Raw genomic sequence first — 24281 nt, 5'->3', positions numbered from 1 at the left:
ATTGTGAACGTACGTGTGCTGTTATGCTGTGAAAGGGGAAAAATGAGAATTTAAGAGGACACAGGCAGCATGTTTAGACCTGTAGCTGAAGGTAGATGTCCATGAAAAGTCCCGTAACAGCAGCAATCACTTTATCCGCTTGTATCACCTCCGTCTATGTGTGGTCACATATCTAGCAACTTTTGCTGACCCAAATGCTGTAGGACTCAATTTAAGTGTTTTTGAGTTCCAAAAGACTCCTAAAAGCATTTAAGAACATATACAACACAAAATATCTGTTAAACTGATTCTTTTTATTTGCAAAACTCTTAAGAAATAATTGACTGAATTAACTGAAGACCCTCGTTTTTAATTAGCAGTAAATATTTACACTGAAATGGTGGCACGCTGATGTAAGCGTATCCAAAAAGTCATCGGTCACCTTCTAAATCTGTACAACACCTCCTCTGCTCCCGCTCTCCCACTGCTCAGACCATCTGAATCCCTGACGACGGGTCTGTTTTTAGCTGCGCCGGGTGGAGGCCTGGCACGGTGTGAGGGGGAGGCCGGACCAGTGGGGATGTCCTGGCGCAGTCTGTCCCACGCTGCACGCTGGTCTCCTGGCCATCCCATATTAATCAGATTTGCCGCAGCAGCCATATGTCCAAGCAGCGTGATAAACCCCGGCTGCTACCTGGCACCCAAAGGACTCACTGTCAACAGAGTGTGTGTTCATCTGCGCAGGTGTGTATATTTCACAAGTCTTTTACTCCAGAGACATTCCTTCAAAGATCTGTTGAGACATCAAAAATGCTTGGCATGAATATCTTAGGCCTTTTCTGTTTGTGTGTGTGTTTCTTTTTCTTTGAGATGCTCTGACTTAAAAAGAAAATATATAACACAGGTTATGAGCAATAACCCTGAAGGAGGGGGAAGTCACTTTTGGGCCAAATGATCATTTGCCACAGTGTTTGGGAAATACATGGGGCTATGTACGTCACGGCGACAGAAGAACTGGCACAATGGAAGTGCATTAACAAAGGCCGAGTCCTGTTTCCATCTGTCACCTTATGCTTATAAGCACTGTATACATTTCATATTTGCACATGACTCAGCTCACAAGGTGTCACATTTTAGACACCACTTGTATCACACTGCTTAGTAGTGTTGCGGAGAATCTACTCGAGCATTAGCTCTGCTGACACGAGCAGCGGCGATGGTGATAGAAAGAGTGACTGAATATAATTTGCTAACCCAAGCTTTCTATTAAATTCAAGACAAAAAAAAAAATGCATTCCACAATCCATAATTCATAACCGAACCTCGCAAGAGGCAACATCAACACTTGTCAAACATGATTAACTACGTCTGTATCTTACACAAATTTAATTCCTCTCTGTGTCTCTGCCTGTAAATCAGGCAACAATCACCAGTGAGCATGCTCGCAAGATTTGTGGCTGAGGTTTTTTGTGGGTTTGAATGTCACAGGAAAGGAAAAGTTTCTGGAATCCAAACTACTCCCCCCCCCCCCCCCCCCCCTTTTTTTTGCTTAATGAATAAAACCTTGAAGCACACAGAACATCTCAGATCTTTGTTTGAACAATCAGGGCAGAGCAGATGGGCTTTTCTGTCTTCTGTCTTGAAAAGACAAAACAACAAACAACCAATCTCCTTGTGCACATCATGTAGAGTGAAGTAATTACTCTGCGTGAGTATTAAAGAGTAATCACATCGGCCTTTAGATGAACATAGTGCAACTATTACATATACTGTACAGTATTAATAAGCATGTTTTACCACCATTTACACATATACAAGTGTAGTCAAGTAGATGCAATGAAAGGAAATTGAGTTTTATTGGGTGGTTTGTATAATGCATGGCTTACACACAGTGCTTGCACCAAAGATCTTCAACAACAAGAAGAACAAAGAGTCCAGAAACAGATGGTATTACCCCCTACCCTGCCCCCCCCCCCCCCCCAGGGCCCTGATATCAACAACATGGAATCAGACTGGGATTACATGAAAAAACAGAAGCAAACGAGACAGCCTAAATCCACTGAAGAACCACAACAAGGTCTCCAAGATACACAGAGCCACCTAACTGCTGCCGAACCAAACACAGATCTCCATTTTTAATAAAGTTTTTAAAAAATGATTTCATTTCATTTTAGGTTAACTGATAAGTAAAAACTACCAATGACAAAAGACGCTTGCTTTAAAGCAAATACTTGCAACTTCAGCCCAATTCTGCAGCTGCAACTGCATTTATGTGAAAAATCAAAGTGCCTGACATCATACAAAGCTTTTAAATATTCAGACATGCAGTGTGTGACAATAAGCTGTTGCCATATCAGAAATATTGTGCAGAGATATAATGTAAACAGCATCGATTTAAAAGAAAGCCCATACATAACAGGTAAAAATACACACTTCTTCCCAACAAAAAGTCATGGAGGGAGACACATTTCCCCGCTCACATTGTAGTTACTCAACCACTCAAGGTAGACTCTTCTTCTCACCACCCACCCACCCATGCGTGCCCTTCCTGCCGCTCAAACCCCCACCCACTCACCCACCCACCCACCGTTTACACTGACATACATCTGAGCAGGACCCAGCACCTTTTGTCTTGGGCTCCCTCCTTTGTTAGTGGCTGGTGGACACAGCAGCAGCAGCAGCAGCCTGCATGCCGCATGTCTACAGTAACAGGGAAGTGACAGAAAACTGCATCTCATCAGCCATTTACCTTTTTTTTTCTGACTATCAATCAAGCATAAAATATATATTAAAAAATATTAAATCTAATATACATATATAGAATTATATATAATTAATTGTTTAATTTAATTGAAATAGAATACTTTGAATTCTTGATTTTTTATTATTTGGATGAAAACAATAAACCTTTTGTTTGTCAGTCACTGGGAGATTTTTTTTATATTCTATATTTTATATATATTGGGATGTGTAAAAATATACAGTTTAAATTATATCTATCTTTTAATATCGGGGTGTGTATAGTGAATCTGTGTATCTATGTGTCTATCTGTGTGTTTGGTTGACTTGGGAAGCAGCATCACCACCAAAGTGAACTGCAGATAACCTCATGACGTTGCAGACATGGTATGCAACCCTATATAAAATTGACGGTGGCCGCATGTATCTGGTGGTGGTCTGCGTCGCTTGATAAGGCTTTGCAGACTATCTGACTTCAGTCTAGATGAAGGATGAGCTTCTCAGGCACAGACGTTGTCCATCCTGCTGATGCTCCCTCGTCTCATCGTAAACTCTTGTGCACCCTCTGGTGCTTGCTAGTCTCCCAAACTTCTTTGTGTAGCCTGCTTTGCAGATTGTCTTCCTTGTCTGTGTGGTTGCTCATTATTCAGAGACAGACGGATCTCAGGTCATCTGCAGCTGCAGCAAAGGAGAAGCAGGAAAGATGGCGATCATCCACTAGACCGACCGAGCGCACGCATGAAATACGGAGGACAACTTTTGGGAGGATCGCTTGAGGAGAAGATTGTACCAGTGAGTTTTTTTGTGTGTGCTCTTGCTCTATATTTCCAGTTTCGTCAAGATTTCGGCTGAGCTTTCAAGGTCTGCGAGAACGTCGGTATGGTAGATCATGGGATATAATTTGGAGAGCGCCTCGTGAATGACCTGGAAAGAGCTGATCTCCCCTCGTTTCTCCCCCTTTTTTTTGTAGTCGAGGTCCATGCTACCACTGAGAAGGAAGTCGGGGCGAGATTTTCTCCTCTCTCTCTCTTTTTTAATCGGGTGGTCGCTCTTGCTGGCACCCGTGCAGCCAAAGTCAAGTGGGTCTTCTCGCTTCCCAGTTAATATCCTAACCAGCCTAGCGCTTCCTCGCTATGTCGCCTTTCGGTTTGTTGTCAAAGTGACACAAGGAAATGGACGCGGCGGTGTAAAGAGGCTCGCCTGCGTGTTTCGGCAGCACCGGAGCGCCAGTGTTTTGTTATTCTGACATGTCTGGTCAGGGGAATTATTGGCCCCGGCTGTGCACCCCCCCCCCTCTCTTCGGCCGTGCGTGTTGTTGCGCGTTAGCTTCATGGAGAAGCCATTGCACGGATTGCTCTCCTTTACCAACCAGCCTCCATTAGCGACACAGTGGAGCTGGCATAGCCGCTGGTCCAGTCTCTCACACACACACACACACACACCATGAAAAGCCATGTCCACTGTGTGGAGGCTATATGCGCTCTCCACCTCCCCTTGCTTCTCTCAATTTTTAAAAAGGAAACCTTAACGTGGTGGCGATTTTTGAGTCCACAGTGCTGGAGCTACTACACGTCTTGCTGGTCGTGAAATCAATTTAAAAGCGCAGTGTGGCTTCTTCTTCTGCTCTTTCTTTTTAGATGTTTTTTTTTTAATTCAAACGGGTTTTTTTGGTCCTCCTTTTGCTTTTCTTCTTGGGTGCTTCTTGCTACACTCTTAACCCGCATGTGCCCTTGCACTGTTTTGGATGTCTATTTGCTGTCACTGGTCTCAAGTCAGGTATGTCACACTAGTGAGGGCTTCACCATAAAATGGAGGAAGGCAGATGAGTATCCAAGGAGAGCCCTGGAGTCAGATAGGCAGGATCTCCCCCCACCTCCCCCCCACCTCACGCCAGAACAAAGGTTGTGTTTAGAAAAAGAAAGAAAGAAAGAAAGAGAGAGAAGGGGGGGTTAAAAAAAGAAAAGCTCGGCCACATCCTCTTCTTCCTCCTCTTCTGCTTCGTTTTCAGCTCGGAAGTTTTAGTCTAAGAGGAAGCAGAAGAACTCTAAAAAGTGAGGTTAGATCCTCCAGTGTGTGTGTTTGTGTGTGTGGGGGGCCTTTCGAGGTTAACTTCTTCATTTTTAACCCCTGGCTTGCTTGTTTAAGTCATCTTGATTTGAAAAACTTGCTTTTCAAATATTTCTTTATTTTTGCTAGAGATGTACTGCTGAGGCTTCTGGAAAGTGTGCGCTTGTGATTGGCTGGGGGGGAGCACATGGATGAGACAGGAATCCTAAGGCTCAATAATGCAGTGTTTTGACCATGCAAGTAGTTAATGTTCAACAAAAAGTGGAGTCAACACACACACTCACACATGCTCTCTCGCTCTCTTCTCTCTCTTCTGGTTGAGTGTGTGAGGGTGAAGTAATGACTGTCGCAAACAGTTTCTTAAAGGAAGTTCTCAAGATGATTCTTTTTTTTCTTCTTCTTTTTTTACTCCGTGCTCTGGTCAGACGAGGGTTCAGATACTGTCATGAATGTGCTTTAAATTTTGCTCCCTTATGGCTTCCCCATAATTTGCAAAGGAAGCAGGAGCCTCCACTGTGCACGTTACTGTAAGGCTCTACAGACTTATTTGGGACTTATTTGAGATTCTGGGTCCTTTTGGAAAACTTATTTTAGACTTGCGATTGAGGTTGTTGGTCATTTATTAACAGCCTCTCGGTTGCAATGCGCTCCGCGTTCGCTCTGCAAGCCTTGGGTGACTTTTCACACATTATATCCAAAAGGTGTCTGTTGACCAGCCTGGCAGGAGAGTGTGGGGGTGGGGGGCTTGAAAGCTGTAGTGTGTTTGTCTGTGTGTGGGTAGACGTTCTGTGTGTGTGTGTGACAGAGAAGGAGAGAGAGGGAGTGTGTGAGGTTGTGCTACGCTCTGCAGTTCCCCTGGCCACTGTGTGAAATCTTGCTGACAAGGAGACTGTGAGCTTGACACACTGTGCTGCGACAATGCCGGGGCTGAGAGGAGCAATCAAAATGGTGGCGAGGCTCCTTCTCCCCGGCGTGGCAGGGCAAACAGGTTCTCGAGGAGGAGCCAATAGAGGACAGAGACGGGCAGGAATCTGCTGCGGCGACACATTTGCATCGCTGCAATGCAATGGATGCAGTCAGGTGGATGGTGGATGTTCTGCAGAAACAAGCCCCCGTGATCGCAGTGTTTTGTTCCCGCTCAGAGTGTGCTTCTCTTTGCACTTGCAGTTCCTGTAATAACTTTCACAAGTCTCCAGCACATTCGTGGCCTATTCGTACTACGCTGGCGGGTGACCTATAGTCATATACCAAAGCCCCCTGGACTGCGTGAGGGCCCCTGAAGTTCCCTGTAGGAATTTCTTTGTTATAATTCGGCAAATGACACTCATGTGTGGCAGTAACATATATATGTGCCACACATATGAATTAAAAACTGAACAACGCAGGGTCCTTAAAGTGGCTCCTGTATTTTTACATAGCCTGGAAGGCAACTATCTGTAACGCCCATAAGAAAATCAATCTTTCCTTGGGAAATATGTATTTTGTAAGTGGAAACTAGTGTGCTGGTAAACAAAATAGGCTTGGAATTTAGACTGTAAATAAGAGGAAACATCTTGTGCCCCTTTCCTGCTTGTATTTCTGAGACTAAACTAAGAATTTCACAGAGCCAGAATGCTCTACTCAAATTTGATCTTGGACTTTTCTGCTGCTCTGTTTAGTGTTTCACTCTTCTGCTCGCTTCGTGTCTACAAAAGCATTTCTCTGCTGGTGTAATCATCACCAGTGACGTACAGAAAACCTTGGGGCAGGGCTGTGTGGGAGCACATGTGTTGGGTCTTTGAGCTGCATGTTTCTGAATGATCTTCTAAGATTTAACTGAAGTCATGTGATGACACGAGCAGATGTGCACCATCATGTTGGACTGAAAGGCTATCGCTGAATGTCCCAATGCGCATTCCCTTCTTCCTGTTGTCTCACTCTTCCTGTTTTATTCTGAAAGTCCCGACCAAACGCCGTGACACTGTGACCTCCACTGCTCGATTACTGTTTGTTCTAAAGAGACTACACCTCCAGGACCTGTAGTAATTCCAGCGAATGTTGCCTTAATTTGCATTAAGTTTGAAGTGGAGAATGGCAGTTGGGCAGTGCTGTTGTTTGTTTAGTAATAAATGGTCTGAAAAGCAGATCAAGATCATCTCTGATCGGGTCCCCCTCTCACTTGTGATGTGGTGCAGCAGACAGTAGTGTTTTGGATTTTATTTAATTTTTTTGATGGACCACTTTCTGTCTGACTGAATATTTGCATGTAGCGCACGCTCGTATTAAACTGTTTGAATTTTAGCGCGGCATAGAAAGAAAATTTTAATACTCAGTGTTACCATAGCTCAGCTTTAAGGTGGCGGGGGGAGGAATTACATAACTGGATTTGTTTGCAAGGTATTTCAGGATTATGTTAGAAAAGCTTGACAGAGAGGACGGAGGATCAAACAAGAGAGACTTCTGTGATGGTTTGAACGCTCGGAGGAAGTGGTCATGAAGCTCATCACCCCCCTCTACACACACAAACACACATACATGCATACAGCTGCTCTCTCTCTCTGTCCTTCCCTCCCCTCCCTCCATCTCTCACTCACTCACTCACACTGGGTGATGCACGTCTCCATTCTTCTCTACCTGGGGCACTGAAGAAGGCTAAGGAGACGCACAAAAGCAAATTGAAATGCTCCAGTGAGTGCTTTCTTGACGTGATGCATGGCTCACAAGATGCAAGTGTAGCAGCAGGGCCAGGCTGCAAGTGTAGATCCAAAACACCACAGTCATCACAGCACAGCTGCAAGGGGGGAAAAAACCCCTCACTATTTTCTCCTGACCTTCCTGCCTTCATAAGTAGCCACCAAACACATGCATGCTCTTACAATATGCCCAAACCTGCTCTGCCCATCTGAATAATTTAATGCTGTTTAACTGTAGCGGGTATATTTGAAGAACTAAAAGGCAATATCATGTCAGGGTTTAAGTGGAACAAGGAAGTAGCTTCTTAGAGGTGTCATTCCAGTTTCTGTTGTCAGTTGCGACGTTATACTGCTGCAAAACTGGTTCCTCCTCTCTGCTTTCCATCAGAACATCAACAATTCAACTGTGTCCCGAGGAAGAGAAAAAAATGCTTGTGTAGCTCAGTGAAGCTTGCAGTTGTGCCCTACCTTTATCTAGATCTGCTGATCTTTTCAGGGTGCATATTTTAGGCGTGTGAGGGACTCGTTTTGTTGAAATTCAAGGTCTAAAGTGGCCGTGCTGAAGAGACAGCTCGTCTGGTGGGATAAATTAAGCAGTCTACACGGCGTCCTCAGGTTTCCAGCCTAAATTCAGGATTTGTGCTGTTCTCTGCTAAGACACAGTGAACCAGCTCTGTCAGTCTCGAGCTGCCTGTGGTGGGGAGGAAAAAAAAAAGGAGAAAAAAATTCTTTGGAGACGCCCGTTCCTTGGGCAGTGTGGTGCCACCAGACAAGGCCTTCATTGAGCAGAAACAGGAGTGGTCTTGTAGATGGGATCCACAGTGGCTCAGCCTCCGAAGCAACAGAACTGTCCAAGGACGATTAAATATTTAAGAGCTTGGAAAGGAGGTCTCAGTGGTAAGTTAATATTGATGGGTCTCATCTTTCCCTTCTCAAACTTGTTGAGTTGACTCAAGAGGTTGGTTTAGCAGGTCTGGAGAGGAACCTACCTTCTTTTCTTCTTAAAAAACTTTGAACCTTCACAGAGTTTGTTTGCAGTGTTTCCTGCAGCTGGCTTTTGAATTTTTCTGACACCCCCCCCCCCCCCCCCTTTTTTTTTTTCAGCTTCTTCCTGTGTCCTCTCATGGTCACTGTGAAACACTCCATCCTGGCTAGCTTGTAACCTCACCCAGTCCTTGTAACTGTAGTAACTGCCATGTCAGGCTTACAAGGAAGTCAGCATTGCAAGCTTTTCTGGCATTTGTCCACTGAGCACTACTTACAAGAAACCCTTCAGTGCATCTTGCAGTCCTTTCATGTAATCCTTTCCCCCCCTTTCCTTACTTTTTTTGTGAATTGGGCGAATAGAATACAACCAAAAGGCATTTTGATGTGTAAAATGGAAAAACAGGAGTAAAATTCCTGTTGCCTCCAGCCTCAGCCTCCAGCTGAGGGTAATTTTCCTAACAGTAAGTAGGCATTTCAGTTATACTAAACATTTCCCTCGATTGTAAAGTTTGGTACCTCAAGAGCAAAACTTCGGGGTCATTTATGGACAATTTTTGTGAGATGATGCCGATTTATCTGAGACAGCAGTGGATTGATTTACGTCAGGAAATGGTTTCCTAGGAGAGATGGGCTTCAAGGCTGCACGGAATGCAAGGTTTCCTGGACCTAATTGTCCTTGTGGAAAAACACTTCCTGGTTTCTCTCCAAGATCTGTCCTTCACTTGCCCCACTCTTGTTTGTTTAGCCCATGAACCCTTATGTTTCACTTTGGAGAGATCTGACTCAAGCATGTCTTCAGGCTCATGTGTCTGACTTATGTGTTGTGTGCAGAACAACTTCTTTTTTTTTTGCTCTAGCCTACTTGTGTACACCACATCTTTTGTCAGGATTTTTTTTTTCTCTTTTAAGCTCAAGGGAAGAAACCTCTCGAGAAAACCAAAAATATCTACTTATTCCCATATAAAATTGTAAAAATAATCACGCCTGAGGCTATTAATTAAATTGTGCACTTAATCATTTTTGGATGGAATATTTAATCGTGTTGCTGAGGGTTGCCCCAAGTTTTCCTCTCTTATGCTTTTCAGTGTAGAAAAGAAGCTCTAACCTCTTTCATGGAAATCTTGATTAGACCACGTTAGGTCGCCCATATAAGTATGATGTCGCTCGCAGAAGGTTCAGGACGCGACATCGCCTCTAAAGTGTATTCGACCGGGCGGTCGAAGGAGCCACGTTTTAGATGCACGACAATCAGATCTGGGCTCTTGTCTTCACCCTCGGAAGAACAGCAAAAGGCAGGTTCGCAGGAGGCCATCTTTGCAGTTCACAAAACCACGCTTTTCACTTCTGCTTTTCTCGCTGACTGCAATGACAGCGTGCAGAGGAACCGACAGGAGGGGAAGCAGCTTGCTCAGGTCTGCGCTCTTAAAGTTAAACACTTCCATCTGTGTAACAAGATAGCAGAGCAAGCAGAGGCAGCTCCACTCAGCTGAGCAGGACAGTCAAAGACCTTGAGGAGCACAAAATGGTGGATGGCCATACCACTGATTCTCCAGCATGATTGGCTGCGTGTCTCCTTGGCCACTGTGGGGCTGGCTGTGTGAAATGGAGTCCTCTGTGCTGAGCGTTGGCCCAGCCTCAGCTCTGATGCAGAAGATAATTCTGTCAGCCTCGAGAGAGAGAGACGAGAGAGCAGCCAAGTGAGGTGACTATACTAAAAGAAGGCAGAGGACTCGAGCCATGTTTGTGTCTGCTTGCTTCTGTTTCTTATCTTCTAATCTGCTGTCCTACTTGATCTCCCGGGTTCTGATTTCTATTAATAGCTATTTAAAAATATATATTTTGGTGCTTTTTAGCTTTAAACAGACCTGTAACAGGTTAGGAAGGAATCAGTTGGGATTTATGTTTTGGCTTCGTTTGTAGGAATGAAGAAAGTGTCTGTGTAAGAGTGTTCGGTATCTCGGTATCTAACCTTCACACCCAGCAGGCTCAAGCTGAGGGATTTACCAGACCCTTGTTTTGCTGCTTTCAGCCTTGAAGGTCACATAAATATCTCTCAGGCTCGTGATTAAAACGCAAATTCACGAGATTTAAAAGAGTGTCAGCGCTGCATATTAAGTGGACTTGTATTTTTTTTTTCTTATTGGTTAGTTTTCACCATGACAACCTGAAGACGGCAGCCTCACAGCAGATAACCATTAATGCTTGTCCCTTCCTAATCTGCTCGGTCATTATCATCTGTGCAAAAAAAAGGACCAAATGTTACTACTGAGTGCTCTGCAGTCGTCCTCCTGTTCAGAAGGAACAATCTGAGCCCTTTGCTAAGCACAAAGGCTACCCTTGGTGCAAGGTTACTTGTACCATGATGGCCAGCTGCTTCTTCTTCTTCTTCTTCTTCTTCTTCTTTTGCTTTTTTTTTTTTTTTTTTTTTTTTTGTTCAAATGCAGCTTTAGAGAGACATGGATTTGGCAAGTTGGATGTCTTTTGATTGACAAAGGGAATGTCTTGCTTTGCAAAGTAAGTCTATATAGAGGTCAGCAAGTACACTGATGTTAAATGGAAAAGGCCAAGTGACTGGTGATGGGTGATGTCAGGTAACGTGTCAGAGAGACAGGCTGATCCAGGCGCTGTCTGACCTTGTATTATACATGACTGACATAAACTAGAAAGTAAAAACAGGAAGAAGAAAAAGTATGCTTGATATTTTCTTTTATTCTTCTTATTGAGGTCTGCATTTGAAACTGTTTTCGTGGTTCAGTTTATGTTTACTTGTTCTTGGTCAAGCTTTTTGCTATAAATGTGCATGTGTTTGTTTAATTTTTTTTCCTTCTAGTTTTTTTGAAAGAGAAAGTTATTCTGGGCTCATCATAGCATTCCAACTAGGTGCCGTGCTAAAAGAATTCCAACTTTCCTCTTTTTGATGTGAGGATTTGCTTGAAGGCTTCAGTCACTCAAATACTTTGAGGTCCAGAGATCAAAATCTCTGGACTGGGGGGGCGTTGCTGACATTTATTACAAAGGTGGCGTGTCTTCCTTTTGTTTAATGTCTTGACCGTGTGGCGAGTTGGGACCAGATGTTGTATTCTTGAGCTTCCTCTTTCAGCACGATTTCAATATAAATGTGCAGGCCAGTATTAATAATTGTATAAAAAAAACTTGTTCCTCCAGTTTTATTGTTCAGAGTTGGTGCATTATAACTGATACGGTGCCGCTTGCAAAAAAGTTAACTAACTTGCGGTTTAGAAGTAAAACTCACAGAGGGAAAATGTGAAGAAGCCACTGAATAACATCACAATTCGGGCTTTTGCAGTTTTTTAACGTTGTTTGCTCTTCTTTAGTTACACAGATATCATGCTGTATTGTGATACTATTGTAACTGCGTGCAGTGTATTGCAATAGCAATCAGTTTGAAGAGCAGTAACGATTTTCTAAACCTTTATCAACTGACACTAGAAAAACATATCTTTGTGTTTCATTTGGTTTCCCTTTAGTCATCTTAACGGTATGGCGGTTAGCCTACATGATCTTCTCAGTTACCCAGAATCCTTAAGGGTTGCCTGATCCTGCTGCGATGAGTTGTTTCTCTTTTACGCCCTTTGAATGTGACACTCGTGAAGGTCAGGCTGCGGCAGATCAGCAAAGCTTGCTGGATTGCAGCGTCTGAAAGGCTCTGCACCTGCATTTAGCAGTCTCTCTGACACAAACCAGGATTACTGAGCTGGATGTTCACAAAAATCTTCACTGCTTTTCATTCATTCTGCTCAATTGCAGTTAAAGTTTAGACACAAATGACTGCTGTTTGTCTATGCAAAAATGGGCTACTTCTGCTTTGTCTGCTGTTTTTGAGACTTGTGCTGATGTACGGTCCAGTGTTGCTTGTGTTCATTCTGATTAGAAAAAGCTGATTTTTCCAACGTCAAAATAGTGCAGTTAATAAGCATAAAAAGCCTGCATGCTAAAAAAGTAACGTTTCAGATGGGGGGAAAAAAGGTAAAAAATTAGATGAAGGTTTTCTCTGAAACACAGCATAGATGGATGTCATGGAAGGAATTATAGAACCATGAGGACCACATGTAGATCAGGTCATCTTCCTATGATGGACACTTATAAAGAGGAAGCTCAAAAGGAAAAACTACCAAGAGGCCAGCAGCAAGCTAAAAATATCTGAAGGACTATATAGCAGAGTCTGTCCACAACATGCAGTTAGCAAGAGATTCATGTGTTCTGCACACTTCTGAACTCTCTGCGGGGCAGCGGCATGAAGATTTCTCTTCTCCAAAAGGCACATTTTAATGTTGCAAGCATGTGGTTAATTCCCATGACAGGAAATGGAACTTGTGGTCCGATGAAATCAAGGTTGAATGTTTTGATCTTACTCGCCAAATATGGAGGAGTGGTACGTTTCAGAGTGCAGGTCAAAACCTTTATACAGCTGTTGTGTAGATGGAAGAGAGAATAAATTCAGAAGATTTTGAGAGAAAATGTAAATAGAAATATTTATCATGACTCTGACTGAAAATATTCCTGGGGTCTTTGGAAAAAACTGACTTTAGGAAGGCAGGAGAATCTCAGTCTTATGTTGGCGGACATTACGTGATATTAGTCATTATCAGCTGCCGGTCAAATCAAACCAAGTAAGGCTGAAGAATGTCTTTGGTCAGAGAGATGCTGTTTAGCTGGATATGGTTGATATATATATATATATATATATATATATATATATATATATATATAATATTATTATTTTTTTTTTTTTTTTTTTTTTTTGACTGCCATATACCTCCTGAAACAGATCTCTTCTCAGATTTTACGCCCAGCATTTTTATCAGCCACAATGGTGATTATGGTGTTGTTTTCAGGCTTTGGTGTTTAGGGCTCCGTTGCAAAATGTAGCCCAAAAGAGCCAGAACTAGTAGAAAGGCCACTCCTGGGTACTTTGGCATGTGTTTATAGGTCTGTGTGCCTGACGACAGATTTTGTCAGCATGATGGCACCATGTACAGGTGGGTAGCTGAGGTCAGTATTATAGCCGTGTTTAAAGATGGGTGTGGTCTGAAAACACATTGACTTTGTGACTTCTCCATTAGTTATTAGTCAGATAGCTGATCATATCTCATGACAATGTGGTGGATTTCTGGTGTTCTGGAAGATGTTTGTGACTTTTAGACTCTGCAGAGTTGGCTGATTCATTTGAAACATGATATAAATGCCATGACTATTATGGTATTTTTTTTCTTTTTTTGGTTTTTCCTAAACTGAGTAATAATGCTGGTCAAACCGCGCTGTTATTTAAAAAAAACACTGTCTTCTTAGAACCAAAACTAAAACTGAACAGAAATGTGACAGAGAATATTTAAGTTCAAATATATGCTAATGCTCGACAGGCAGAGCATTGCGTGGTGGCATTGCTGATGTATTTTCAGCCCTTTTTCTGTTGCCTTTCATACCCTTCCCCATCCCTTTCATTCAATTCCAGCAGATGTCTGATGAATGTTATGACAAAATGTTCATACTGAACATTATTGATTCCTCACATCTTCTCTGAAAAGGCCTGGTTCATTGATCGGCCAGGTGGGATCGATGTTTCATCTCGGCACATTCAGACTTCCTCAAATGAGTAGGATCATGTGATCACGTCATTTAAGGAAGCTCTGTGCTCTGATCACAGGCACAGAAGAATGAGGTCAGTGTCCAACTAACTGTTCTTATCGCACAAGCTGTTGTAACGAGACAGATATGCTCATCAGTAATATAGTGGCCAGATAAATATCTGTCAGATTCAGGTTGCTTAAACCTATCAATGTCATTGTTTTAATTATCAACACTGCCAAAGTAGCAGGAGCACCAATTTGAGTATAATATATGGGGTTGCTACTTTCTGTTTTGGTATTTCTATTCAAGAACTCCAGACTGTGAAATCAGTCGGGATATCTGAGCAAGTCCCAAATATATCCTGCAGCTCCCCAAATATACAGCCAGAGCATAAACGAGCTATCTTCTGCAACAAGAAGAACAAGGAGTTCTGCAACAGACGGTAGTGCACACTTACCTCATTCCACCCCACCCCCACCTCACTCCAGAGTCCAGACCTCAACAACATTGAGTAAGCCTGGGATTACATGAAGAGGCTGAAGCAGTCTAAATTCACAGGAAGACTGCTGAAGTTCCTGAAGTTGCTCAGGGCATTCTACAAACCAGAAAGAAAGTATGCTTAAGCACTGGTACTGTTTCAAAAGCAAACAGTGGTCATCCACCATAATGATTTGGTGCTAATATTATTTGGAAGCACTTTTGTGTTATTTATTAGTGCCTTTTTTGTGCCCAAAGCTCTAAACTAGTAACAAATATGTTACAAAAGAGATTACTTCATCTATTACATCTCTTCCAACTTTGGATTGGTGCAGCTGTGCAAGTGCGGAGCGTTTGGTGTCTTTCAGAACCAGCTTTCACTTCATCAGTTTCTAAAACCAGTTGCATGCTTGTTGGTACCTGTCAAACATTTGAACACACCCACTTATTGGGTCTATCCAGTCATTTAAACTGGTGCTGAATGTAGGAAAAAAAACCCTTCCATAGTTAATGATGAATTATTCCACCTTTGGACTCAACACTTTTTTGTGGTGCCACACTGGTGACAGATTTTGGGCACCAGTTTTTTCTTTTTGTTTTTTTGGTGGAAATCATCACATTGTTTGAACACTGACTACATTGGTGGGAAAGAGTTAGCTCTGAGGTTGCACTTTCACACAGTTACTTTTAGCTAAATACAATGACAGTGTCCCGTGCTAAAATAAGGACTGTTTCATGTTAAAAGTCATGCCAGGTTTGAACTGATTACTGAAGTGAGAAATAGAAATTGCATTAAATACCAAAACAGTAGGTGAGACATTTGACTAAAAACAAATGCAATCACTCTGCATGATAAGTTGCCAAGAGTCCTCCAATGTGCACCATCAATGATGGCAACAGATTTAATAGAAACAATCATGTGGTTGTTGAAACACATTAGATTAAGTGTTGAACCAACAAGCACATCGCAACTTTAGGTGCAAGCAATCAGTAATCAATCCCACATTAGCGATGCACAGCCCCTACATGCAGGATCTCTACATTAGAGTTTTACTATGCAAAAGGAAACTACTATACAGTGTTTTTTCTGTCTTTCAGTATGTTAAATCTTCTGTGATTGGACTGAGAAGGTCAGTCAGGTTGGACAAGCCTTTCTGTTTTGAGCCAGTGTTGTTATCTGCTACACTGCCAACAGATAAAACTTCAACTGTGCAGCAACAAAACTCTAAGCTGCATGCAAATTTTTTTCGTTCTTCAAGCCCGACTTATATTTCTAGGTTGTATTTGAGGGCACCCTTCCAAAATGAACCAAGGCAACTTTCAACGCTCATGCAAAGTAATTCTTGATCCTTTTCAGGGGATTAATGCGCTGTGGCATATTCACACCCCATGGTTTTATTGTTTGTTGAGACCTTCAGGTGAAGCTACACCACGAAAAGTCTGAGACAAGTTGCTGCTGGAACTCTGCACATTGTATTTTAGGATGTTATGCTGTGTAATCTTTGTGATTGTTGTGTGTGTGTGTGTGCAGTGCAGTAAATTTAGACGCATATGGGTGCATGTAAGCTGACAGTACAAATGTTAATTATGCTTCCTGGCTGCCCTTTGGCTGCTGTCTCAGGGCCTGTAGCATCCTGTGTTTGCTGACCCTAACAAATTAAATTAACTGATAAATGTGTGGCTTTATCACACTGTTAACACTGTTAACCTTTCTTTAAAATAACATTTTACCTGCTATTATGATACGCTGTCAACATATCAGTGACATATCACCTTTTTGAGTCATTACGATGAACGTTTAGCAAATCAGTTTTCGCTACTGCAATGCATTAATTTAAAAAATTTGGAAAAAATAAACGAAACCCCCCAAAATGCAGGATTTTTAAAACCGATAACGATATTTGATTATTAAGAAAATCCAGTATACGGGCCGCTGGTTGTCGTTTGTGGTGTTAATATCAACACTTATAGCATGGTTGAAGGGTGTTTCTCTCGTCTTTTATGTACTTTCAAAATTTTCATTTATCGCCCATTATAAAAGCCAAAATTGAAATATCGTCTAAAAGCTAATATCGTACGATATATCAGCTCCATATTTATTGGGCCTCACAATAAAGTGTTTTATCTTAAAGAGTAACTTTTTTCTAAATGCACCCGTTATACAACAAATCAATTTATTTTGAGCCATGTGAAAATTCTGAAATCCAATGATTGCTCTCTTTTAGCTCTTGTGTTGGTTCTTGCTACAATAGGTCGCTCAAGGACCATTTTTTTCGCTCTGACGCCATGAGCGCACACATGGTAAAAGCAGCAATGGTTGTTAATAGTTGAGTAGGGAGCTGTGTTAAGGCGGAAAAGGTAGTCATCACAGAACAGGCCTTTTTTAACGGATACGTTTTAATGGGATTTGCTAAAGCCCTAACAAAAATATAAAAATAGTATGTTAAGATTTCCCACAGATGTGGAAGGAGTGAGTCAGTTGTCCTGACCATCTAGTCAGTGTCTGTGGTGGCTCTATATGCAACTGAGCAGTCTCAGTGCTAGTGGGAGCTTTGTGTTTTTCCAAAAACTGGGTTGTTGTTTGCGCTTTGTTATTTTGCCTTTACGTTCAAACGCATGCAAGTTTAAGTGGAACTGTCATAATTTAAAAAGCTTAAATGCTGTCTGTAAAGTGCTTCCCATTAAACAATTAACTCAATTTTTTTAATAAAAGGGGAACTAGTCAATGTTGTCTATAGTTTAGTAGCTTCTAATCACCTCTGCCTAGTATGATGTTGGTCTATTAAGTGCTGCCATAATCTAATCAAACCCACATGGACTCTATAAGGCATTTAAGGTGCCCTGTTGTATCTGACAGTGAGAAATTAAATTCAAATTCAAATTTTATTTGTCACGTACACAGTCATACACAGTACGATATGTAGTGAAATGCTTGGACAACTGCTCGTGACCTAAAGAGAACAAAAAAGGAAAAGGCTATGAATAAGATAGGAAATAAATATGAAAAATTAAAAAGGGTAAATTTAACTAGGAAGGAATAAAATATAAATTAAGGTTAAAAATGAAATAACTGTACAACACAAATTAGAATGAAGGGTAAATTTAACTGGGAAGAATAAGATAAAGATAAATATATAAATTAAAGTTGAAAATAAAATAACTGTACAACAAAATACACAATACACAATATAGAACTATATAAGAATGTATGAAGAAATCTAAATATAAATAAATATATACACAATAACAGCAGCTGTACAAGTATTAACCGGAAATGAAGAATATAGTGACCAGTGTTGTGCAAAACCAAAGTCCAGAAAGTCCAGTGTGTGTGTAAGAACTGTATGTGTGGGTCACTACTGTGTGGTGGTGTGATTGAGAGACCGTATCGCCTGCGGGAAGAAGCTCCTCCTCAGTCTCTCTGTGTTGGTCTTCAGGGAGCGGAATCGCTTTCCTAACCTCAACAGAGAGAACAGTCTGTTGTTGGGATGGCTGAGGTCCTTCACGATCTTCCTGGCCTTGGTCCAGCACCGCCTGCTGTAGATTGAGTGCAGGTCAGGGAGCTCGGAGCGGATGGTGCGCTCAGCTGACCGCACAACCCTCTGTAGAGCTCGTCTGTCCTGCATGGTGCTGTTCCCGAACCAGGTTAAGATGTTTCCCGTCAGGATGCTCTCTATGGTGCACGAGTAAAAGTTCCTGAGCACCTTGGAGGGCAGTTGGAAGTCTCTCAAGCGTCTGAGGTGGTAGAGACGCTGACGGGCCTTTTTCACCACGGTGTTGATGTGACAGGACCATGACAGGTCCTGCGTGATGTGAACTCCGAGGTATTTGAAGCTGTCCACTCTCTCCACTGGGCACTCGTTGATGACGGGGGTCTGGTAGTTCCTCTCCTGCTTAGTGCTGAAGTCCACTATCAGCTCCTTTGTCTTACTGACGTTTAGAAGGAGGTTGTTCCTCTGGCACCAGTTCTCCAGATTCCTAATCTCCTTCAGGTAGGCCGTCTCGTTGTTATCAGAGATCAGGCCCACCACGACGGTGTCGTCAGCAAACTTGATGATGGTGGTGGAGCTGGTAGTGGCCACACAGTCATATGTGTACAAAGAGTACAGCAGGGGGCTCAGAACACACCCCTGGGGGGCTCCAGTGCTGAGAGTGGTGGAGGCTGAGACATGTCCGCCCATCCTTACTGCCTGTGGTCTGCCAGTTAGGAAGTTGGAGATCCACTGACACATAGATGAGCTGAGTCCCAGATGCTCCAGCTTGGTGGTGAGTGTGGAGGGAATTATGGTGTTAAATGCAGAGCTGTAGTCTATGAAAAGCATTTTAACATAATTCCCCCTTCTAGTGTCCAAGTGAGTGAGTGATGTGTGGAGGAGATGAGAGATGGCATCGTCTGTGGAACGATTTGGACGGTAAGCGAACTGTAGTGGGTCCAGTGTGTCTGGTAGTGAAGAAATGATGAAGTCTCTGACCAGGCGTTCAAAGCACTTCATCACTACTGAGGTGAGGGCTACAGGGCGATAGTCATTGAGAGAAGCAGGGTGGGGTTTCTTCGGGACAGGAACAATGATGGACTCTTTGAAGCATGTGGGGATCACCCACTGAGATAAAGAGATGTTGAATATCTCAGTGAACACAGGAGCTAGCTGGTATGCGCAGTCTCTTAGGATACGACCTGGGATGCCGTCTGGTCCTGCTGCTTTCCTGGTGTTCACTCTCTTGAAGGCTCTCCTCACATCATGCTCGGAGATGACGAGCACGTTTCCGGTGCTGGCAGTATCTTCCTGTCTGCAGCCGTTAGCGCCGCTAACACTAGCATTGTTGGAGACCTTAGCTGCAGCCTCGAAGCGAGCATAGAAAGTGTTCAGCTCGTCTGCCAGAGTCACGGCCGCGTTCGTCATACCGGTTGTTGGTGCTTTATAGTCCGTTATTGTCCTTAGTCCCCGCCATAGGCTCCTAGAGTCACTCTGTTGGAGTTGTGACTCTAGTTTCCTCCCGTAGCGCTGCTTCGCCTCTTTCACCGCCCTCCGCACGTTATATGACGCGGCTTTGTACGGGTCCATGTCCCCCGTCATGAGTCCCGTGTTGTAGGCAGCGGTGCGGGATCTCAGAGCGTCGCGGATGGTTTTATCCACCCACGGCTTCTGGTTGGGAAACGTTGTGATAGTCTTTGTCTCCACGGTATCATCCGCTAGTTTCCCGATGAATCCCACAACCGCTTCCGTAAACACGTTGACGTCATCGTCGGAGCTGTTTCTGAACATGCCCCAGTCTGCGTCATCGAGTGCGTCCTGTAACGCGGCCACCGATTGATCCGTCCAGCGCGCGACCTTCCTCTGAACCGGAACTTCCTGTTTCAGCCTTTGTTTGTATTTTGGCATGAGGAAGATGGCGGCGTGATCCTTTAGCAGATCCTTTAAATCCTTTAAGTTGTAAGGAGCAGCTGAAGCAAATCAGACTTGCTGTAACAAGTCTTCCAACACCATGGTACTGATTCATGATTTATCCCATTGTCCATCTGTATGTACCATGTCCGATTGGTAAGCAACAAGGCTGTTTGTTTAAAGGTGCTCCTGACAAGTCTGTAGAGATTTAAAAAAAAAAAAAAAAAGTTCTCGGATGTTCGGTTCATTAAAGCTGTCCATTTCAGTTTTGCTCTTTTCAACATACATATGCCAGGTAACATGAGCTCTTAATATATTAATATACCCCCTACTTTTGTGTGCACATTGCTGAAAGATAACAACCATTATTTGTTTCACTTTTAGGCGATCTCTAGTCTACAAGGTTGTTAGAAAAAAGTGAGAAGGACCTTTTCCAGTTTCTTAAAAGCAAATTGTGACATTTTTTAGATTGGTTGCATTGTTTTCAGGCAATATAATCTCAAATATGATCGAGCAAGTCAGCAAATCGTCACGGTATATACACTGGCATTTTTGCTTGAATTATTTAATTAAGCATCAAATATTTGCTTTCAGGAAGTTTCAGTCTAATTTAAATAGGAGCTTCAGATGTTTTTTTTATTTTTTTTATTTAACTGTTCTCCACCACATTAGGCACCAAATCAAGTTTGTCCGTTTAAATATGGTTCATCATCATCAAACTGCCAAGCTTCATTAAGTCACTACTGCTTTACATCAGCCGAGCTGGTTTTCCTGTTTGTGTCAAAACAGCTGGTAAATAATTTAACAATAAAAGACCAACGGGATCTAATACTCCGTCTAATGATTACAGTGCGTGAACAGGTGTAATATGACCACAAAAAATGAATCTGAGGCCTTACATTGTTGGTTTTCTGGTTTCAAAGTCTCACAGTATCAGGTAAAGAAAAGGTTTAACAGTTTGGTGCCAAAATAAATATTTCCTGCTGCTGCTTGACTTGACCCACACTTGCATCAGTTGATTTCACGAAGATAATTTGAGCCTCCACTTATAAAGACTGACTTGCAATGTTAAGGAACTGTTAGGCAGGAAAGAGGTCTTCTAAAAAAAAAAAAAATTTAATGTGTATGTACTGAGATGAAAATGGAGACAAAATCCTTTTTCTTTTTCCAAGCAAAATCATGAACCATACATTCATTCACAATGCCCTCATTCCTGTATAAACTTGAGTCATCCCAGAGGTGTTCCATGGGTTGAGATCAGGACTCAGGCCAGTCAAGTTCTTCTACACCAAACTCATCCATGATTTTATGGATGCTGCGTTTGGTGCGCTGATGCTTCCCAAACTGTTCCTACAATGTTGGAGGCATGACATTGTCTAAAATGTCTTGGTGTGCTGAAGCATGAAGAGTTTCTTTCATTGGAACTAAAGGGACGAGCCCAACTTCTGAAAAACAACCCCACACCGTTAACCCCCCTGCTCCCCTCCACCAAACTCTACACTTGGCAAAGTGCAGTCAGACAAGTCGCGTTCTCATGGCAACTGCCAAACCCAGACTCTTCCATTTGGTTGCCAGATGGAGAAGAGTGATTCGTCACTCCAGAGAGCACATCTCCACTGCTCTAGAGTCCAGTGGCGGATGCAGTGCTTTACACCACTGCATCCAACGCTTTGCATTGCACTTGGTGACGTAAGGCTTGGATGCAGCTGCTCAGCCATGGAAATTCATTCCATGAAGCTTTCTACACATGGAGATGATCTCAAGGCCACATGAAGTTTGGAGGTCTGTGGCAACCGACTCTGCAGGAAGTCAGCAACCTCTGCACACTCAACATCCCCTGATCCCTCTCTGTGCTTTTACACGGCCTATCACTTCATGTCTGACTTGCTGTCATTTCCCAGTTGCTTTCACTTTCACGACTGGGCTTGTTACACAGGTGGCATCCTTTCATGGTACCAAGGTGGAATTCACTCCTGAGAGTGACCCATTCTTTCACTAATGTTTGCAGAAGCAGTCTGTATACATACATGCTTGATTTTTATATTTTATCTGTGTCGATTTAGACATGTAAGTAGAAGTGCCCCATTCAGAAACAAATGTTGTAGTTCAATGTTTACTAAACTTAAAATATGTTCCATTAAAGATGAGCGGGAAAGCATGCAAAGGAGCAGGGGGGAAAAATGCTTAAGGCATAATTCGATAATAAATGATGAACTGACCCATACTCATCCACTACTTAGAATTCTGTTAAATATCAAATCCTGTTATTTGTAGCCCATTATTGTTATTTAAACGGTGCCTGTCAGCAACATCTTTTAGAGCTGATAGGATTAACAGTTAAATTCATCAGACAAGCTTGAAAGCCTGAGGACACAATGGTGGTATCGTTTAAAAAGTATTGCCTGAATTAAAACCAAGATGAAAAGTTACAGCTGCAGTTAAAATTTTCTTACATATTATATGCCAGTCATAATTCTCCCAAGTGTCTGATCCATTTGTTCATTTGGCCTCACAGTGCTGCAGTTGTGTTTGACTAAATTTGACTACATTTTTAAACTTTCTTCATGTGGAAAAACCCCCAAACACAACTACCAAAGGCTTTAGGGAATAACTAGACAGTCATTGACTTGTCAAGACTTGTAAGATGGCTCAAGAATCGTCATTTGAATTAATAATTGAGGATCTGAAAAAAAAGCCCGGTGAGTAGTTTCTCTTAACAGAGGAAGTCGGGACTTAGAAAAATGCAAAAAGCAAAATCTGTATTGAATGTGTCAGCTGAACCTTCCCACATGAGATCGGGGCACCATTCCTCTGTATAGAGCTGCTTGCAAAAACAGGGTCTACACGGAAGAGTCAGCAGGAAACCTCACAAAAATCGACATGGGAAGCATGCAAAACACCTGCAAAAGCACGTTATTTTGGAAAACGGTGGACGCATGAAGATTAAATTGCGTATAGCTTGCCAATTGTTTAGCTTGGGAGAAGAAATATTCTGCTTTAGCATTGTCTGTAACCCATTGCAACAGACAACACTGCACAGATATGAGGACGATTGGATTGCACTTAAATATAGAACAGTCTGGATGCGTCAGTCATGCAGTCATTCAAAAAAAATAAAAATAAATGTGAAACTGAAAAGAGACAGGTTCCCACATCGAGACGAGTTTCCAAAGCATACCTTTAAAATCTAGCATGACCTACTTAAAGAAACTCAGGCTGAAGCTTTGGAGTGGCCTTCATAGTCCCCTGAATTGAAGAACATTCAAAGTCTCTGGGTAGACATCTTAAACATGCTGTGTGTGCAAGAAGGCATAAACATATCACAGAACCTGACATGATATGCAGGGAAAAGTGTGTTAAAATTCATAGAGAGATTTTGATGGTCATGCTCTCCTTGGATTTCACAGTTCAAACAATCAGTAAACAGATAAACTAATAAAAAGGTTTATTTCAGCTGTATGTCGGTGTGCATGATGTGCTTGCAGCTTCACTTTGTTTCAATTCAACTCAGGTTCTAGTTACAGTGATTTATATAGTACTGTGCAGAACCCTCGAGCCTCCCCTCATTTCTTTATCTTCTGCCAGTGACTTATTGAAATGTGCACATATAAATGAAAATGAAATATTTCAGAAAAAAACCCCAAGTTGTGTAATTCTAACAAACTTAAAAGTCAAAATCTGGTATGACCAACTCTTTAAAGAAAAAAGCAAGCATATATCAAGATTGACGGCAAACTTGTGAGATAAACGTTGGAATTTAAGTTCTCATTGTCAGATTCATTCTTTTTGGCTGAATATCATATTGTTTAATACTCTTGATTAAATCTTTCTATTGCAGCAGCACTCTGCCGCAACCTGCCATATTTCATGAATAATGTTCAAAAGACAGGTGTGTATAGACTACTGAGAGGAAAATGTTGAAGAAGAGATTACTGATTTTTTTCTTTCTTTTTTTTTTTTTTTTGTAAAGGCAGTCTTTTTGTCATCCTTGTGAAAACCTATCATTGGATATAAATATGAGTTATTTTCACAGAGTCAGTGTGCCAGCATGCAGACGCTGCTGGTTATGAACCTGCTTGTTTTGTAGTGGTGTGCAGCAGATGTCTTGTCTCTTGTGGCTCTGTGGCTTTATGATAAAACAATCATAGCAAAGAGCTGCAAAATTTGACTCCTTGTGGAAAAAAAACCCCATAAAATAAAGCAAAGATTTCACTTGGGTGAACTAATCTTCTATTAGTGAGAGTCACTGCAGTCTGCTGTACGCCCGATATGTCCAAGTTGATGCAAGGTTTTTGATGTTTTAGGTGTAAACTTAACAGTCTTGGCAAGTTGCTGTTAAGCAGCGACAGCTCAGCATGGTTTTCTGCTCAATGCATATAATCTTGCA

At 42.2% G+C, this 24281-nt stretch overlaps 1 protein-coding gene across 3 annotated transcripts in view; it reads left to right on the top strand.

Annotated features, from left to right (window-relative positions):
* Positions 1-2923: 2923 nt before the first annotated feature.
* Positions 2924-24281, top strand: part of znf462 (zinc finger protein 462) — a 55259-nt gene continuing 33901 nt past the window's right edge. Inside the window, exon 1 of one of the 3 annotated variants that reach the window (XM_026173641.1) lies at positions 2924-3510. The gene's annotated coding sequence lies outside the window, so the exon portion shown is untranslated. Of the gene's footprint in view, positions 4495-7319; positions 8355-24281 lie in introns of those variants that run through there. The other 2 variants (XM_026173642.1, XM_026173643.1) reach the window with 2 other exon arrangements.

Source organism: Astatotilapia calliptera, chromosome 7 (genome assembly GCF_900246225.1).
Source record: "Astatotilapia calliptera chromosome 7, fAstCal1.2, whole genome shotgun sequence".
Lineage (NCBI taxonomy): Eukaryota > Metazoa > Chordata > Actinopteri > Cichliformes > Cichlidae > Astatotilapia > Astatotilapia calliptera.
The sequence above is the reverse complement of the archived record's forward strand: the minus strand, read 5'-3'. Positions and strand labels throughout refer to the sequence as shown.